Source organism: Macaca nemestrina, chromosome 11 (assembly GCF_043159975.1).
Source record: "Macaca nemestrina isolate mMacNem1 chromosome 11, mMacNem.hap1, whole genome shotgun sequence".
Taxonomy (NCBI): domain Eukaryota; kingdom Metazoa; phylum Chordata; class Mammalia; order Primates; family Cercopithecidae; genus Macaca; species Macaca nemestrina.
In genome coordinates this window covers 94,291,046-94,306,320 of record NC_092135.1, presented here as the reverse complement: position 1 = coordinate 94,306,320, position 15,275 = coordinate 94,291,046, and the positions used below count along the sequence as shown (strand labels likewise).

Sequence of the window (15,275 nt, the reverse complement as noted above, 5' to 3'; positions counted from 1 at the left end):
TTTTGTGTTTCTTCATTTGGAGTCTTTGCCAGCTTTATGAATACAGGACTGATTTTCACAAACTGGGAAATCTATTTTTTTCTCTTATGGGAGTGTTGTGAAAAATGAAACTGATGAAGCTTTAAATATGAGTTTTTAGGGGCTAGCATTTTTAGCAGTTGAAGGAGAGTGGGATTTTTTGTTGTTGTTGTTATATTGACAATTGTTTTCTTGCTAGTCATTTTGTTGTGCAAATTGGTATAGATTGAAGGGGACATACATTAGTTGGGGAGTTAGCCACTTTGTTAAGTTAGTATTTGCTGTTTCAAAAATTTCTCCATTAAGATGTGGGGAACTAAGTGGCAATTGAAATAGGACTTGATTTTGGTATCTTGCGCTTCAGTGAGACACCTACCCTACCCTGCTCATTCTAGTCAGCCACGCCCTGCCAGGTGAAGCCACTGGAGTAGGCAAAGGAAGCAGCATCTTGTTTCACAGTAGAGACTGACAATGGAAGTGCTTTCTGAGACCGGGGCAGGCGATTGTGTTAAGCAGGTTCTTGGGTGCTACTTTTAGCTCTTTGAAAAATTTATATCTCAAAGCCCCAGCTCTCCCTTCTGCGTCACAGCAGCTGGCCTACATTTACCAGAATATGCAGACTCTCTTCTGATATTTATGGGAGATGGAGTGAGGCATCAGAGACTAGAAGAAAATTCAGCTATCATTTCAACCCCGTTCTCATTTCTGAGGCTGAAAAGATTCTTCCATGCTCCTTAGGCTATATATTATTTAAAGAGGAGAAAAGTAACAAATTCCTCCCTAGTGTTTTTCACACTCAATGAATTGAGATCTCAGAGTTCGTTGCTACTAATAATTTATACCTGTTTATTAATGCTGACATACGAGTAGTTTAGTGCATGAGTTGGGAAGGGCTACATAATTGAAGAACAAAACAGAGTAAAGGTTTTTTTTTTTTTTTTTTCCTGCGCAAGGACAGGAGCCCCTGACGTACACTGAAGACTCATTTACAGTAAGACTGAAGCTTTCCTGTGGTCAGGAAATACTTCTGTGAAATAGAACTATAAATACCCGATCTTGTAAAGGATGCTAAAGTTACACATACTACTTTCAAATTGTCTGGTCTCATTTAGTTTAGACACAAAGTTGGAACTTCTTAGAAGATACATATTATCGGTGAAAGCAAATGAAATCAGGATTCCAGAAATAGTGTGCAACAATAAATCAGGGAGCAGCAACAGAAAAACAAATCAAATCCTCAGTCCAGCTGACAGCTCATGAACACTATCAAAGTAGCAGATGTACTAGGTAAGGTGGTTCATAGCAATGAGGGTATAAATTATGTACAATAATTATTTTCCAAAAGGCTAGTATTCTATTTTAGTCCCAAGCAAAATTTAGTTTCTTTTTCTTGATACAAAGCGAAATGGAAGCAGTTGTAAAGCTTTCATCTTACACACTTAATTAAGTTCTCGAATCTAGCATTGACCTTATAACTGTTTTATAGTGAGACAAGTTGAGCCAGAAAAAAATCAGGCTAGTTTAAGGTGACAGTAACAGAACTTCTTGTCTAGTTAAACATGTTGTTAATGGAAAATAAAGAATGAAATTACACCTATATATTCCTTTTCCAGTGTCATGGACAAGGATACATATGATTTTGCTGAGATTAAGGAATAGAAGCTCTTCCATCCTGCAGCCTGCAAACTGAAGGGGAAGGCAGAAGGGTGGAGAAAGGATTGAGAATTAGATAAAAGAAACACACACACACACACACACACACACACACACACACACACACACACACACAAAAGATGAGTAGTCTCTTGGCTGCTGTGATTCAAAATAATTTAAAGGGCAAGTATCATTTGTGGTGGTTGAAGTTGCTTCCTGTTATGGAAGGGGCTCTATCCAACGTCAGTAATAAACATTTATATGCTAGAAACTTAACACTGGAAATAGATAGCGGTCATTGGTTGCTAATTCGTAATCAACATAGGGATCTTTGCTACAGTTTCTCTGCAGAGGTTAAGATTACCAGTTTGAACATTTTCATAGCATTATAATTTGTAAGTTCACCAAAAGATCAGCTGGCCAATTCCTGGTTACCACAAATAATTAAAATATAGTAGCTAAGCATCTGTTTTGGTCTTAAAACAAACATGGCTAAGATACAATTGCAATCTTATTTAAGGTAAGAATAGTAAAGGGATATTCAGTTGGTCTCCACACCAGAAAAATTACATGGTATGGACCTAAAAAATATTAGTATGATAGCTGAAGAAACTGTATGTTATCTGACTTTCTTCAACTTCCTTCCCCAAATATTTTGAATGTATTTTCTTAATAAGATATCTTGGGGAGCAACCTAGACAGAAGAGTTCACTGAGCCATGCTAAGTTATGCCAAATTAGTCTGTCCCTCCTCCTCCTCTTTTCCCCACCTCTTTGCTCTCCTTCTCCTTACTAGGGTTACTGTAAGTAAAATAAAATAATTTAAGCAATAAATATAGATGATAGCAAAGTAGTTGATAAGATCTTTCCAGAGGTCATTGTAGCCAGCATGGAGGAATGTGCCCTGGAAGATGGTAATTTTTAAATAAAATACTAACTTATATTCCCTATTGCACATACTATTTTTAAAATTATTATATTTTAAGTTCTGGGGTACATGTGCAGAATGTGCAGTTTTATGACATAGGTATACACGTGCTATGGTGTTTTGATGCACCCATCAGCCCGTCACCTACATTAGGTATTTCTCCTAATGCTATCCCTCCCCTAGACCCCTACCCTCTGACAGGCCCCAGTATGTGGTGTTCCCCTCCCTGTGTCCATGTGTCCTCCTTGTTCAACTCCCACTTATGAGTGAGAACATCTGGTGTTTGGTTTTTTGTTCTTGCGATAGTTTGCTGAGAATGATGGTTTCCAGCTTCATCCATGTCCCTGCAAAGGACATGAACTCATCCTGTTTTATGGCTGCATAGTATTCCATGGTGTATATGTGCCACATTTTCTTTATCCAGTCTATCATTGATGGACATTTGGGTTGGTTCCAAGTCTTTGCTATTGTGAATAGTGCTGTAATAAACATACATATGCATGTGCCTTTATAGTAGAATGATTTATAATCCTTTGGGTATATACCTAGTAATGGGATTGCTGGGTCAAATGATATTTCTAGTTTTAGAGCCCCGAGGAATTGCCACACTGGGAAGATCATAATGTTAGATGCCAGTTGTGTGCAGGGCACATTGCTAGGTGTTGCAAGTGCAGCAATAAATAAGTGTGATGTGATTTCTTCCTTCAAGGAGCATATAGTGCTTTTGAGACTTTTAGAAAACTAAGAGCAGTGAAATATGTTGAAGTGATGATGAGAGGGTACAGGGTCTTCTATTGGAGTATGTGATAGGGATCTAATGGACCTTCAAGATTAGGGAGAGTCTCTCTAAGAAGACGATTTTTAAATAGTGATCCAGAGGCTAATAAGTTAACTAGGTTAACATTAAGAGGTGGTAAAGTATTCTGAGCATAGGTAACAGCATGTGCAAAGGCTCAGAAGTAAGAGAGAGCATGGTCTTATCCTGAAAAACTTTTTTTTTTTTTTTTTTTTTTGAGGCAGAGTCTCACACTGTCGCCCGGGCTGGAGTGCAGTGGCACGATCTCAGGACACTGCAACCTCCACTTCCTGGGTTCAAGCTATTCTCCTGCCTCAGCCTCCTGAGTAACAGGGATTACAGTTGCCTGTCACCATGCCCAGCTAACTTTTTGTATTGTACTTTTAGTAGAGATGGGATTTCATTATGTTGGCCAGGCTGGTCTCGAACTTCTGACCTTGTGTTCTGCCCACCTCAGCCTCCCAAAGTGTTGTGATTACAGGCCTGAGCCACCGCACCTGGCCAAAAACATTTAATAATAATACGGTTAGTGTATTTGTTAAAGTACAAGCTAAGCTGCTGTAATAAAGTCACTCCATATTACAGTAGATCGAACAAGACAGAAGTTTATTTCCCCTCATGAAATAGTCTGGAATTAGTCAACAAACCAGGGTGATAGGCAGCTCTCCTCTTAAAGGTCATTCTGGAACTTGGGCTCTTTTTATCTTGATCACTCATTTCACTAATGAAACATTATTTCTGGCATCCCTTACACTAATTAATGAACCACAGTGCATAAAATGACAACTGAAAGTCAGAGAGAAGTCTGCTATTAGAATACATATCAAGGGAAATGGAACCCAGTCTTAAGGTTAGGGATAATATCACGGAGGAAGTGAGAAGTGAAGTAGAAGTTGGCCAGATGAAGGTTAGGAGGTGGGAGAGTTCCAGAGGGAAGAACATGTGCAAGAACTCTTGGTAAGAGGATAGTGTATTTAAGGAAATGAGAAACACTGGGTGTAGTGTTAGAACATACTTTAAGGTACTGCAACAAGGAGGACACAAATTACAGTGAATCAAACAAGACAGAAGTTTATTTCCCTCCCATAGCAGTTAGGATTTGGTATAGTGGCTTGTGGAGAGTGGACACCTCCATAGCGTCCTTGCAATGCTAGTAAGAGTAAATTACTGATTAGGGAACTTGAATTGTTATATTTAGTTGTTTACGAATAACTAAATAACTGTCTTACTGTGTTTTAAAGTAGATTATAAGACAGCTCACTAAATCATGTTAAGGAGTTTAGGATTTATCCAAAGGGAAACATGAAACCATTTGAAAAGAGGGAATTAAGCTTGCAATTTATAAAGGTGGCACTGGTTTTAATGCCATGAATGAATAGGAGAGCAAGATGGAAGGCTGGAAGGTCAGTTAGGCTGTTGCTGTAATCCAGGTGAGAAAGGATATGGTGGTGGTCTGGACTCTGTTGGGATGGTTATCTGTTAGGCATAATATAATTAGTAGGCAGAACTTCATGGAGAGGAGTTTGGTAGAAATTATTTTAATCTATTACTGTCTAGGCCCGAGCTTCATAACATTGTATGCATCCCTGGAATTCTAAATGTCCACACATTTATTTAATGAGGGTTGCAAAGTCAAATATTTACCAAGGCTTACTTAGAACAGGAAAACTAAATAAAGCAGGCTTGCTATAAGAGTGGGAGGTTTTGGGGAACTGGATAGCACATGCCCCCTTTAAAAAGGACAAGTCTATTCAGTTCCAGGCAAGTGTTGCCATTTGTAAATAAGAATTAATTGTTGCCAAATCTTCTGACTTTTTTTCTTTTTCCAAAGAATCTTGGATTCTTATATGAAATCTAATTTTTACATGTTGATGTCTAAGTAAAAAGTAAGCAAACATGCAAACAGGATACTGAGTAGGCCAACATTGTTAGGGCCAAATAAAACAAGTAGGAGTGGGATTTGATTTGCCTGGGTTCATTTGTGACCTTCAGTTAATAACTGTATTAGTTAGGGCAGGCTGACATGACAAAGAAATCCAATAAGAAAATGGCCTTGGCCAGGCGCGGTGGCTCAAGCTTGTAATCCCAGCACTTTGGGAGGCCGAGATGGGTGGATCACAAGGTCAGGAGATCGAGACCATCCTGGCTAACACAGTGAAACCCTGTCTCTACTAAAAAAAAAATACAAAAAACTAGCTGGGCGAGGTGGCGGGCACCTGTAGTCCCAGCTACTCGGGAGGCTGAGGCAGGAGAATGGCCTGAACCCGGGAGGCGGAGCTTGCAGTGAGCTGAGATCTGGCCACTGCACTCCAGCCTGGGTGACAGAGCGAGACTCCGTCTCAAAAAAAAAAAAAAAAAAAAAAAAAGAAAAGAAAATGGCCAAAAGAACAGAGATGTTTGTTTCTCATGTGACAATTCCAGTATGAGTGGGCCAGGTGGCCAGACATTGTTGCTCTTTGTGGTCACTCAGGTACTTTCCAAATTGTTATCTCCTAGTGTAGACTTGTTCACTGGCGTGGTTGTAGCTGGCCATCCCCATGTCTGGATTCCAGCCATCGAAGAGGGAAGGAGAGTATGGATGAACATGAACACACTCCTTGTCCTAAGGCCCTGGCCATCTATTCATAACAATGTAATATTTATGTATGTTTGTGTAGCATTCTTCTCTGTTAATTTTTTAAATCCTTGTGACGGTTTGAGCCTGGCATGAGGGGCATTATTACTGTGTGACAGATGAAGAAGTTCAGGTGGGTTGTGACTTGCCCGAGATCACAAAGAGAATTAGTGGCGGAAAGACCAGAATCCACCTCAAGTCTTTTTCAGTGATAATAAAATACCTTTTAAATGCATTAATAATAATTTATATGAGTTTCTATTACCAAACAAAGTTGAGTAACTCACCGAAGTGTGAAGGGAGATGGCAACATGATTTTCCTCCTGAATATGTTACCATATTCCCCTTCCAAAATATCGTTCTTGATCACTGCTGGCAGCACGTGCGGAGATACACAAGAGCCAGAAGTCCTTTGAGTTCTTAGTAGGATGGTTTTGCTTTGGAATACCAGAACATTCTTTTGTCTGAAATATTACAGTGTAATTGTGTGTAGGCACATTGATTCTGCATGGTGTGGCTTCTACTTGTGGTTATAAGCTTCAATCTCATTTGATTTCTGTTTCTGAGAAAACGGTGAGAGAGTCATGGCCAGAATTGCTCTCATTAGTCAAATCACGTTCCTGGTTCTGGGTAACCACAACTCCCTGCACAGATAAAGGAAGTCTCATTTGACAGTTTTTGGAGCATTTCACTAATATAGAAAAAGAGAAAGCCGGAGAGTTTCCGGATACCTGACTGTTCTCATTCATTGTTACCCAAGTTTTTGAATGAAACATTTAAATAGTAAATTCAGAGTTCTGCAGAATGAAAAGTTACAGGGATGTGGAATTCTTTCTCTTCATTCTTCTATTAGCATTAGGAAAAGAACCAGGCATGACCACATAATTGTGACTGCTCCCGTGAAGAATGGGCAGAACAATGAAACAGTGATGTGCTGACAATGCCTTGGATGTGCACAATAGAAAAGCCTTCCTTTTTTGCTTTGTTTTGTTTTGCTTTTGAAGGAGCATCGTGTTCTGGTTGGTTGAGGCCCGGGTTATAATTCCAGGATACCAAGGTTCTAGTCCTGGTGTTTCTGCCACTGATTCTCACCACTGACTTTGCAAATCTATTAGTGTTTGGTTGCTTCGGGCAAGAAATCAGTTTTAAATAGGGGAGGCCAAGTATGTTCTGCCTCCTGTGTGGAGAACAGAATAGTGTAATGTTGTTTTTATGTAATTTAATATATGTAATTTAAAATAATACAGTTGACTCTGCTTTCCACCAGTCAATTTTTAATAATATAGGTACCAATGTTAACTTAATATTTAATTAATTATTTGATAATGCATTTATATAATTGAAATCATTATACATTTATGTAATTGAATCATTTACAGATATATTTTTAAAATTATAGGTCATGTTTATTGAAGGAAGAATTTTGCATGTTATGTGATGGCCCAAATGATCTCTTGGTAAGTATAGGAACTCTGATCAAAGTTACTACCACCATTACACTTGCCATCACCTCCATCAACTCAAAGAGTTCCTGCTATAAGACTCATTTTCTAGAAAAGGAAAAGGAACCTTTTAGAGGAAACCAAATCACTCCATCTTTTACGGGCTTTATAAACAAGAAATTAAGGAATCCTTATCATTATAGTTTTAAAATGTGGAAACAATCAGAAATGAAACCTGAATAGTTTTCAAATCTGTGAGCCTTTTTAAAAAATTAATTTACATGACTGCTTGTAAAATTTTAACCAGGACATAAAAGTCACTTAAATATGTTTCTTAAAAATTTCAAATGAACTTCTTCTAGGACAGGACTATAAACCCCTGGGGTTGAAATATGGTTCAAAGTGTGCTGTTTTAAGTCTGAAGTTTTTCTGCAATGTATTGTTTTAAAAATTCATGCAGATATAGTATTTTGTTTTGTATATTTTTTGTTTCAACATAAAAATACTGTTTTAAATTATTCAACGTAGGGTAAAATTTGACACTCCAGGAAGGTTTTCTTGTGGTTTGCCCTTAATGTTGCCTAAGACCCTCAGTGTGAGCTTGGGCAAGCCTTTATGTTGTTCATAGTGGCTGGATTAAAATGAAGGGATTCAAGTGACTTTCTAATATTCGTATATAAGTTTCTGAAACATAATTGGGAAGCAAATTTTTTGTAACTAGTCTCTATTGGAAGTTTTCTGTATAAAATTAGGTATGAATTGGCAGTGATAGTATTTTTTCTTTTTTTTTTTTTGTTATCACGTTTCATAGTGAGGGTGAAATACAAGAAAGACTGCAGGATAGAGGAAAACCCTTTGAAGTAATGAGCCTGGGTGTGATGCTGGTCTCACTGCTTTCTGGCTTTCTGAGCTTGGACCTATTGTTATTACTTTACCTACAAAAGAGCTTTGATTCTTCCTCCGTAAAATGGAATGGTACTATCTACTACATTAGCCTGTTGTGAAGATGAAATGAAATAATGCTTTTCTTCTGATCTGAGCCCTCCCTAGTGTGTTGCATGTCACAAGGCTGCTGGGTTTTGTAGGGTCGTTCCCCAGCTTTAAACACATACTTTCTTCTGTAAATCCTAAAATCATACTGTTTGAGCTAGCTCTCTTGTGTTCACAGTATATTTTTTCTGACCTTATAGATAATTTTATGTCTTATACGTGGTGAGTTATTCTTCTTGCATGTCCTTCTGTGTGAACTGAGGATTACTGTAGATTGAATCCCCTCTGACCTACTGTTTTCATCTTAGCCATCCTGCTTAACTGTGGAACGTTGATATATGGTAGTCGTTAAAAGCTACAGTGGAAAAACTGTTTTGAGTATTGTATTACAAACTGATGTGAGACATTTTGGTTCTGCACAACTAGTAGGTTCTTTTGCTTTGGTGAACATTTCTAACCTCCGATAGTTAGGGGTGATTTCTTACCAGATTACAGTGAAAGCAATTTAGAGACTTCATTCCATTTCACATAAGTGTTTTTATTAGCAAGAATGTAAAAACAAATATACAACCTGTCTTAAAAGCCCTATGAATTTCCCACTGTCTGCCCTTTTGGGTGCTCTTAAAGTGCACATTACATGATAGTTTTACCTGTGGCAATTGCAACCACATTCTATCAGGAAGATTTTGTTACCTACATAGAGTTGGGTAGACAAGAATCCATTGGAACAGAGACTATAGGTAGGGTCTTTAAGAATCAAGCCTAAGATGCCAGCCTTAATGGCACAGTCTACCATGCTCACTGGATCTTTTTTTTTTGTTTTTGGTAATAGTTTGAGGTTGACAGAAAAATTGCAAAGATAATACAGAGTTTTAATATGCTTTACTCAGTTTCCTCTATTGTTAGCCTTTTACATTGCCATGGTATATTTATCAAAAGTAAGAATTCAATGTTGGTACATTACTGTCAACTAAACTTCAGACTTTTCCCCATAAATATCATTTTTTCAGTTCTAGAATCAATTCTAAGATACCACATTGCATTTATTCACTAGAGTTTTGTATCATGTTCATGGAAGGAGTCAGTCCACACATCTTAAACTCTGTTAATTTCACTAATGAAAACTTATCTCTAATATCTATAACGCCTATGATTACCATCACCAGTGTGGACTGGAGGGAAGATCACTTCCTCTGGGAATGTAATTCTCTCGAGACAATGTCAGTTGATTACCCCTGGAGCATGTCCCAATTAGAATGGAGATTAAAACTAACACATATGATTCATATAGTTCTCGTATTTTAAAGTAAATGCCAGGTAATGTAAGTGCCATTACACTTACTTTCTTGGCTTAAACATTAATTTTTCCCTTAAATCTAATTACTCCTGTGACCCCTGGCAACAAAGGGAAATGTCAGAAATATTTGCAGTCCATGAATCTGCATTTATCCTTCTCCAGCTAAATGTTTCTGGGAAGCTTTTACCTTTTTGCCTTCAAGGGTGGACTGGCCTGATCTCAAGAGCTAAGAGGCAAGAAAAAAATTTTTTTTTCTAATATAAAGCATTACTTTTGTTTAAGCAGTTTTTTTTTTAAAAAACAGAATTTCATACTTATATATTTTAAGAAAGAAGAAGGTGTTCATTTTCTTCGGAACATAGATGGGTTACCATGCTGATGTTATAGCTGAAGCAAGTTGCTAGTGCTGTTTTCTGTTTGTTTATTTATTTATTTATTTATTTATTTATTTATTTATTTATTTATTTTTGGTACAGTTGTTGAGTACATTGTGGGAGAAATTGATGACAATGGCTTTGCATGCCTGCTCTTCTGGTGAATCTATGAAAATGGAATAGGGTGGCAGAGGGAAGTCAGTGTCACGTGAAATGGGGAGTTTCAGTCCTAACTCCACCGCCTTCTAAAGGTTTGAGACTGGACATGCTGCTTAGCCCCTTCCCACTTTGTTTCTTCACCTATAGCATGGAGATAGCGATAAATACCTCCTCAGAGCTGAAGGTGACATGAGCTGAGATGGTCTATGTAAAGCACTTACACATATGCTAGCTATTATTACTATTAAATGTGTTGTTTGGGCAATAGTTATAAATTGAAACAATTCCAGTTCTGAAGCAGACATCTACTGAACTGCAGTTGTTAAGCTCTGGACATGGCACTAGAGACGCAAAGAAAGAAATGACATGTTCAGGTTCTCAAGGTTCTGCACATAGTAGTGGAGACAGCCACCAACACCGTGGGATACTGTGGGCCAGGCCCAGCGGAAAGACGGGTGAGGAGGCGGAGAAGGCTGCTTGCGAGAGGCAGAGATACAGAGAGGAGACCCAGGTGGGCAAGAGGGCAGCAGGCACTGAGCTAAGGCCAACTTTTAAATTATTGAGGGACATTAGGTCATATCAGAGGGGAGTGAAGGATCCTGTGGAGCTTCAGAGTACAGAATTCTCTAAAGGGGTTCTTTAAGGTGGTGCACAGAAGCCTTTTGTAAAGTGAGCCATCATTACTTAGCTCTTATCTTATAAATTTGGTTTTAGGCATCCCATTTCCCATAACGTCAGATTCAGATGCCACCGCGTGGTTTTGTGTTGTTTTTATATTATATTTTATTTTTAATCGCATTTTTGGATTATAAGAGACCTGTAACAGCATCACAAAACTTGGAAAACAGAAAAGGAGGAAAAATACTTGCAATTCCATTGCTGTGTTAGTGTAGGGGATTTCTGTCTTTTTTCATTTAATCCAAGATGTATTAAAAGCTTTCTTTCTCCCCTTCCTATTTATGTTGCTAAAATTTGATTAACACAAACATCAAAGGACATCTGAATTGTAAAGTGCATGGTCTTTAAGGGGCATTGAAGGAAGAAGGGGTGTAGTGTGAAGGGATTGTCCCATGAGGTTTTTACCTGGGTGATGCTTTGAGGTGGAATTAGGGGAAGTTATGAACCCCCAGCCTTTTTTTAGCAGTAGCTGCCCTCCCAGTCACTGGTGAGCTGCTGTGTCCTGAAACTCTGGGGAGGTTGAGTTGGAGTGGTTCAAAGTAAGCATAATTTAGCAGAATAATTTTCCTAAGCTTTTACCTTATGTGAGTGCCGCCTCTACTATTGATTATCTAATATTTTTGTTCTATTTACTCACTTTTTATTTAAGAAAACATTTTAAAAGGTAACTCTGTACCATTATTATATGATTAAGACAAAGTAACTGTAACAATCTTTACTGTGAAAACAAAACAATGTCACTGACTTCTAATTGGATACTGATACTTGCCAAAGGCTCTAAGCTAAATGTCTGCTCTTTGTTAAAATGGGAGATTACCAACTGCCAAAGATTTATTAAAGCCATCTTACCATTAAATACAGACTTTATTTCAGTAAAACTACTGAAATAAAAATTTTATATAGTGTTGTCATTTCTTTCTCCTTTTTAAAATTTTATTTTTAGGAACCTGTGACCATGGTCTTATTGTATGGTAATTTAGTTTGAAAGTGATTTAGTATTTTAAAGGGTGTGATTCTTCTCTAATTTTCTCCTTAGAGTATGGTTAGTTATTATCCCAAGAACCCTCATAAGGAATTAACATCTTTAGTATTGAATATTTAGAACTTCAAATACTGGTTTAGAAATCTACCTTAGAGGATTTAATGAGCTTGAGGGATATTAGGAATAGTTTTTCATGCATGAGATGAGTGCCTCCTTGTATGAACGAGCGGTGGGAAGCCTACGAGTCACTGTAGTTTCACCAGGACACTGGCTTATCCCGCCATCAGAACACCTTGGTGTCTCTCTGGGAGTGAGTCTGTCAAGTTAGGTAATGGCAGGAAGAAATTGGGACTTTCTAGACCTATAAAACAGATTTGGTGCCTGCAGGATAATGTATGTACCTTTGGCTGAATGTAATCCATGACTTGATATCTTTGTAACAACTTGTGAGGAATGGGATATTTTGCCTGGTAGCAAGCTTGTGAGGATTGGGATATATAGCCTGTACCTAGCTTAACTGATGCTTACTCAAAGACCCAGACGTCTTCTGAACAACTCAGCTTGCAATGACTTTCTTGCTGTCTGTTTCAATGTAATTTAGTGCCTAGTCTGTTACCAAGCAACACATCCTGAATTTTGGAAAATATGGCCCTAGGGAAAACTATGATTGCATAACTGGCTGGTTTCTAGCAGTTTGAGGTAGATCAATATTTTTCAGTGAGACACTAGTGTTTCTTTTATTAAATTTTAATTCCTGATACCTTGTGGACTGATACTGTTAATTATCAGAAAAATAAAATAAGAGCCAGGCATACAAAATAGAAGCCCAGACTTTTTATTATTTGATTCAACAGACAAAATTAAATTTTATTATGTAATACGAATAAACATAGCATAAGAAAAAAATACAAAAATTATAATTACCAAAACTGTACACATGTTCCTTGAAAGTGTGTGTATAGGCAGTTAATATAAAGAATTATTATTACATTTGTAAGTTGGTAAACTGCAATCATAGCTAAACAAATGGCTTTAAGAGAAATAGTGATTCCTTGTATGTTTATATGCTTTGAACATGAACTGTCTGTATCAGTATTTAAAGTTTTTCATGCTACAGATGAGCTTGCTTCCTGCTTGTTAAGTAACCTAAACCATGTTGGAGTGATGGTAATGCTACTCACAAGGCATAATCCAACCTACAAATATTTTAGGCTTTTGTTTTGTTTTGTTTTGTTTTTTTGAGACAGAGTTTTGCTCTGTCACCCAGGCTGGAGTGCAGTGGTGCGATCTCAGCTCACTGCAAACTCTACCTCCTAGGTTCGAGTGCTTCTTATGCCTTAGCCACCCAAGTAGCTGGGATTACAGATGTGAGCCACCATGCCCAGCTATATATATATATATTTTTTTTTTAATTTTTTAATTTTTGTATATATATATTTTTTAGTAGAGAGGTGGTTTCGCCCTGTTGGCCGGGTTGGTTATGAGCTCCTGACCTCAAGTGATCTGCACATCTCCGCCTCCCAAAGTGTTGGGATTACAGGCATGAGCCACCACACCTGGCCTAGGTTTTGTTTTAATAATACTCATAGTAGTGAAACCAGTTTTGTGGAGGGGATCTTAACAGGAGTGAAAGAAGAGATTTTTAAAGTAATGTCAGCAATCACAGGATATTAACTTTCCACTTTTGATTCAAAGTAAAGGTATTATTTTCAAAATTAATCTTTCATTCATTCTCAGTAAACAATTTCAACAATATTGTAGTAAAGAATTTGTTGAAGAAATAAATGATTTCTGGGTTTGATACCCTTTTGCATTATAGCTGGAAAGGGTTGCATGTTGTTACATGGTCCTGCTGCACATTACTGGCATGCAGCCTGTGCCACATGTGTTCTAACTGGTCAGTGACATGCTTGCCAAGCCAAATCCATGGAACATGAGTTTAGATGTCGGAGTGTCACAAGATCCTTAGGGTGTTGTTTTGCCAGCTGGAAACCTCTGTTGGCGGCAGCACCTTCTGCCTGAGTTTTGTTTGCACCTGCTGGGCTTATTCTGCCCACTTGGCCCAGCAGCCTGCACTTGGCTTGTACTACCAGCCTGAGTCCCACACCTGCCAATGGCAAGCTGGGTGCAGAGCAGTGAGAAGTGTGTGGGTAAGTGAGCATGGGATCTGGCCACTGTGCATGGTCAGGCACGCTAGCTCCTGTGGCAGGGTGGGCAGCTTCAGGTGCCAGCACAGGTGCTGGCTCTGTGCGAGGCTGTGGCTGGACCAGATGTACTGCACATGGCTTCCACTGTGGGCACCTGTGTCTGGACAAAGGAAATGCAGTGGTCCCTGGAGGCTTGGAGATGGCAGGAACTGCAGAGCCCCAAAGAGGGTGCCACAGCCCTGGCTTGGGGAGCCTCTAGGTCTGGGATCCCTAAAGGGCCGCAACTCTTCTCTCCTTCTGGACCCGTAATGTGGTAAGCAGGGGTGTGTGTTTCAGCCCTGTTTGTGTTACAGCTCTTTTAGTCCCACCATTCAGCCGGTCCCAAGTTCTTGTCCTGCATCCAGGAAGAATGAGGTGTGCTGACAACTGGAGGGTGAGCAAGGCAGAGAGGAGCTTCACTGAATGGCAGAACTGTTCTCAGGACACCCAGAGTGGGTAGCTCCTTTCTGCAGGCAGGTCGTCCCAACGAGGGTCCAGCTCTCCTTGGAAAGGAGACCCGGACTGGGTAGCTCCTGTCCTCAGGTGGGTCGTTCCAACATCTGCCCAAGTCTGGCTGAGTCTCAGACTTTTATGGACTTCAGAGGGGAGGGAGTGCATGCCGATTGGTCCATGGGTAGCCATGGGCATGCCTGGAAAAAACACCATAAGTTCTCACTCCAGTTTAGGGAACTGACAGCCTTTCTTCCAGGCTTCAGGCTGTCCCTGGCTTGAAGGTGGGACTTCACCAGGGACCCACCCCTTTCCACCCAGGAGCCCATCTGCCTCCTGCTGGTGTTCATGGCGCCCACACTTTTCTGCTGAGGAGTGCCTGCAGGCCTGTGCCGAGCCACCCTCAGCCCCACTGTGGTCTCCTCCTGTGCTGGTTGGTGCCCAAGTCTGAAGGGGACTTTACAGACTATACAGAGGTGGCAGGGGCCAGGTGTGTCAGCGCTGTATGCACACCTGGCTGGGTCGTGACGGTGCCCAGGCTCGGCCACAGCTTTGCTCTGAAATTGGAGTGGGCACTAGAAGCAGGGAGAGGCCAGGCCGTGGGAACAGGTACTTCTGAGACTATGGGGTTGGGGAGCTTCCTGGGCCCCTGAGAGTGCAGGGAAGCCTGGGTCTGCAGCCTTGATGGGGTGGCCGATACTGTGCCTGG

General features: G+C 39.6%; 1 protein-coding gene across 5 annotated transcripts in view; it reads left to right on the top strand.

The window, feature by feature from the left end:
* LOC105468168 (HECT, C2 and WW domain containing E3 ubiquitin protein ligase 2) overlaps window positions 1-15,275 on the top strand; it is a 384,482-nt gene that overhangs the window by 58,925 nt on the left and 310,282 nt on the right. The window contains exon 2 of one of the 5 annotated variants that reach the window (XM_071073113.1): window positions 7,408-7,465. The exons of the other annotated variants lie outside the window; for them this stretch is intronic. The gene's annotated coding sequence lies outside the window, so the exon portion shown is untranslated. The remainder of the gene's footprint in view (window positions 1-7,407; window positions 7,466-15,275) is intronic. 5 annotated transcript variants of the gene reach the window in all.